This window comes from Lepidochelys olivacea, assembly GCF_965140295.1.
Source record: "Lepidochelys olivacea isolate rLepOli2 genome assembly, chromosome: 2".
NCBI classification, from domain to species: domain Eukaryota; kingdom Metazoa; phylum Chordata; order Testudines; family Cheloniidae; genus Lepidochelys; species Lepidochelys olivacea.
This window is the reverse complement of record NC_140412.1, coordinates 190,863,856-190,868,867: the sequence shown is the minus strand read 5'-3', so window position 1 is coordinate 190,868,867 and position 5,012 is coordinate 190,863,856.

The window sequence follows — 5,012 nt, the reverse complement described above, 5'->3', positions numbered from 1 at the left end:
CTGACTGCTACTTGAGGGACCAAATTCTGATCTGTTGCACCGGTGTGAATGCAGAGTAACTCCCTTGAAGCTAATGGAGTTAACTCCATATTTACATGGTGTAAGTGAGAGTAGAATTTGATCCAAGAGCAGCTGTTCAGCTTTGGGCAGGTCTATTTATTATACCATAATGGGGGGCAGCCAAGCTGAAAACCTGCTTTGCGTAAGTCTATTTGTGCATGACTAAAGTATGCCTGGGTTTCTTCTTTTGGCATTCTGGCTGTGCTGATGGCTTCTGTTAGCACTTCATGCTCTTCCCATTTGGTGTCTGCCTAAAATGTGCTGGGCATTTACATATGTACAGAAAGATGTGGCTCAGGAAGGGATGAGACAAAGGGGTCTGTGTGCAACCATTGCAACTTATGGATTCTGGAGGTGGTTCTAATTTATGCCTGATTACCCTGGACTCCAGAGGACCCCAACCAGCAGCCAGGAACATCTCAAATGCAGAGGTGCTCCAGCCATTGCCCATTTTCCCCAGCAACTCCTTGTCCACAAGGGGCTGGATGGGGGAATGGTCTAGAGCTCTTAAATGGCTCTACACCTGAGAATTCCTCTGATTCAGGGGGAATTCCCAGGTAGCCACTTAAGCTGGTTCACTGGAGTGGTTCAAAACAGCTGGAGTTGGAGCCCAAATCTGGCCTGTGGTCTCTGCACTAGACAACTTGCTGTTGAAGGACCTGATTCTGCACACTGAGTAACTCACATAAGTCCTCCCATTGCAGTCCATTGGGCTGTTTGTGTGAGTATGAGCTTTCAGCATGACAAATGGCTGTAAAATCAGGCCCTAAGTGGACAAAACAGACAAAAATGGAAGTTTGGGGGATATAGCACTAGATTCCTCCCCCCTCTCCTTATTCCTGTTTTTCTTTTTGTGACCTTCAAATACATAAATAAAACCCACTGTATTGGACTGTCATTCTGACTCCCAGTCTGACATCAGGACAAAGTTTTCTCCTGTATTTTCTTTTTTTGTCTCTCTTCATTTTTCTTTTGCAGCTGAACAGGGCAGAGCCTACAGTTTACATATATGGGGTCAGGTTCAAACTGTTGCAAGCAGATGGTACTCTGCTGACTGCAGTATAGTTGCTCCTATGCACCACTGGGTCAAATACTGGCTGGGTATTTTAATTAGGAATTTATCCAAAAAATTGTCCCAACCGGGGGAGGTCCTGTGTCCTGTTATATTGATCTCAAAGGCCAAAAGAGTTGAAAGTGTTACGTTGGACAGTGACTAGGCTATGTTAAGACCTTTGACTCATTTATTCCATTTAAATTAATACAATTCCCACCCCTACTCCCCAGAAAGAAAATCCCACCCATTCTTCTTAGTCAGCAATGGGGCATGTCTGCAAATGATGTTCATATGGTCTCTTTTCTGGAAACATTTCACCCTCCCCACTCTGCTGCAGATTATTCATGCTGTGAACAGCACTAGGGGACGGCTGCACTCAAAGACCATTACCTATGTGCTCCCATTTTGGGGGGAAGCATGTGAATTTGTCCCAGGTAGAAGAGATGGAATATGGGGGTGTTAGACCCGCAATAGAGGTCTTCCTATGGGATGGGGAGCAAGCAGATACTGGACACAGTGTTGGTATATAATACTTTAAATGCTCTTTATTGATAAAAAACAAACCTTAATCACTCCACATTCACATCCCAAACATACTATACCAGAGTCCAAAGGTCAGAATGGTCCCGATGGGACCTGAAGTTTCTTTCATCAGAAGACCATAAATGCGAGGAGCTGGCAAAAACCACATCTATATCCACATGGGACTCTGGATCAATAAACAGCTCTGATTTTCAGAAATCATATGCACGCATTTATAGTCCGTTCCATCGCATCATTGGTTCTTTGCCTTTGTTTACTAGGCCTTGTACCCGCAGAATTCCAAAGAGACAATCCTGGGCGGGCTGCTGTGATCCAAGGCATCCATTTCCTTCAATCTGTATACAATTTTATGTCAGTCCATCGAGTGTTATTTCCTTTTCTGATGATTTTCTGTATTTTTCTTGAAACATCAAATTGTTTTTGCACAAAAAGTTCTACTAGTCCTTAACCTTAAGTCCTTGCTTGGGTTGCTAACTTGGAACACACGCATTCATGTCAAGCATGCATCATTCATACCAAGCCTCAATGACCTATAACATATTACATAAATATATGAATCACAATGTATATTGATATATATCTATATCCCAACATTCGGAAGTTATGTTCTATGCAGGTGCTTAAACAGTGTCCTTTCCTGAGCATCTTCCAACAATACCTTGAGTGACATGACTCGCATATGTCATGTGTTGTTCCTTCTCTGTTCACATCAAGGGGAAATTGTATATGGATTCTTTGTTGATTGGTTTTCTTTTTTATGAAAAGTCATGAGCTTTTATTAGTGAACACTGAGGCAAGGCAGTGTGTCCTGTCCTTGGAACATAAAGTGGTCAGGTTTAAAGGTGTCTCTTACATCCTGTGGTAGTGAGTTCCACAGTCTTGAACAGCACACAAGAAAGCTCTCCTCTTGTGGTGTACAGCTCTTTTGTGCCTGAGTGGCACAGCTGTCAACTGCAGTCCTTGGCAGAGAGATTTAGACAAATTTTAAGTATCCAGGGCCTAAATTACTCAGAGTCTTGAATAGAAGGACCCAGACCTTTACTTTGGATGTGATATTTTGTGGGAAGCCAGAGTAGTGAGCAGAGGACAGGTCAGATGTGCTCCCATAAGGCACATGGCTGAGGAGACAAGCTATTAGATGTGCTTTTCTCAGGGCTGAAGTTTTCATGCCCAAGTAGCCTGCATTGCTGGAGCCCAGTTGGGAGGTAATGACACTACATATTGGTTTGGGTCATTCGGTCTAATACTGACCACCTAAAAGTAAGACTCTTGCTATCAACTACAAGCTCTTCCCCTCTTTTACCAAAAACTGAGAAAACCTGGTTTCATTAAACTAAATTTGGCAAAGATTTGAGCTGGGTATCTACCAGCGTTAAAACAAAGTTCCCTGAGTTTTGAAATGTTTTTTACTGACCAGATGGGAAAGAAACCAAACGGTGTTATAAACATCACATGGTTTGGTGACAATTACAACAATTATGGTTAAACACTGTTAATGTTTGTAGTGTGGACAGGGCATTCAGATAAAGTTTTTCCATATTCACAGATGGTGGTAAGAACTTAAGGAAAACAGACAAATAAGAATTTTTTCAATCAGACAGATGGAGCAATAGCAACATTTCAGTTTAAGTTGGTGTTTGGTTTCACAATTATTTAATTTAAAGCTCAGAGAGCCAACAAAAAACACACAAGAAACAGACTGTAGTACATGAGTTGGTTCCTACTAAAAGATGACTAAGGCCTTGTCTATACTTAAAGTTACATGAGTTCATCTTTGAATCAGTTTAAAATCAGATCTAGTTAAACCAATGCAAAAACCTTCAGGGACACTGAAGTTGATTTAAACCTGGGTTATGTTGATTTAACTTAATGTGGTACGCCATAGGGAATTATTCTGAGCTAGTTTGATATAAACCAGGTTTGAACTGAATTAAAGTGTATACAAGAGTGGAAACAGAGTTTTGAACTGGTTTTACTAAGTCAATTTTAAATCACACTTTTAGTCACCCTTTCAATATAGAAAATGCCTAAGACCCCAATTCTTTGAGGGCTTCCGTGGAGCGCAGTGCAGGTGCAGGGTTCAGCCCACGCAGAGCTCATTGCAGGATTGTGGTTTAAGACTTTAATGGTTTGCATAAGCAAGAAAGACTATTGCATCTTACTGGACAGATGCAGCACTGGGTAAGAATTCAAGGGATATCACTAAAGGCTGGTGAAAGAAACAGGCAAAGCTCTATCTTGCTTTTGAAAACAAACAAACAAACAAAACAACAAACAAACAAACAAAATACTATTTGTTAAGAATCAAAGCAATTTTACAAATCACGATCCATATATGCACTAGAAAATGTTACATTCGCTATTAGAAAAATGAATGTATTGCTTTTTTGTTTAGTCTTTTTGGCAGGTGAAATTTTTACTTTCTTTCGGATTATAAAAATGTGTTTGTTAGCGTGTAACCAGGCTGCAGTCTCAGGATGCCACGGGCTGATTGTGTGATGATTCAGAGAAAGTTTGTCACTGGAAAATAAGAAGGCTGCAGCAAACAGGAAGAGTTCATCTTCTGTCTTTGCAGAGAAATTTTGAAAGACAGCTGCAAAGTTTGTTTTTGTTTAAAGAGGTGTTTGTACTTTATTTTTGTCTCTCTAATGTATAAAGAAGGTCTGGATATTTCTTAAGATTTTTTTTTCAGACTTGGTTTTTACCTTAGAAATATCAGGAATGACAAGCAGTTTTGTTGGAAGAGTCATTTGAAATTTAAGTGACAGAGCTTTCTCAGCCCTTACTTGGAAATGAGGTGCTGAGCCTTTCACAAAGAAAGCTTTGCACCCAAGAGTTCTTTGGGCATATGAGATAAATTAATATTAACAAAATCAAATTGAAGCCAGAATTTTTGATACTCTGAGTAAAAACACCTGCCCTCCTTTATTAGTCAGATTTAATTTGCATAGTATCTCTGATGTCAAAATCTTATCAGTTCTTCAGTCATCTAAAGAGCCTTCCAGGAACACCAAAATAGTCAGGACGTGGATTTCTAATATTAGCAGAAGCAGAAACTCCACTCAATCTTCTTTTTATTTCATTCCTTTATTTAAGCTTTCAGGGTTTCTTTATACATCATGAAGATGCAAAAAGGGCACAAACTTGGTTATTCATGCATGAAGATCCAGATTCCCCCAGCATGCTGCTGGTGTACAGATCCAGGGTTTTAATTTGTCCCAGGAGAGTGATAAAGACCTAATCTGTGAAGTTCACATCAGGATTGTAACCTTACCAACATTTTAAGGATATTCAGATCCAGAGATCCAGCCCAACACATTATATACTGAAACCTGTGAAAAATCACTTGTATTTA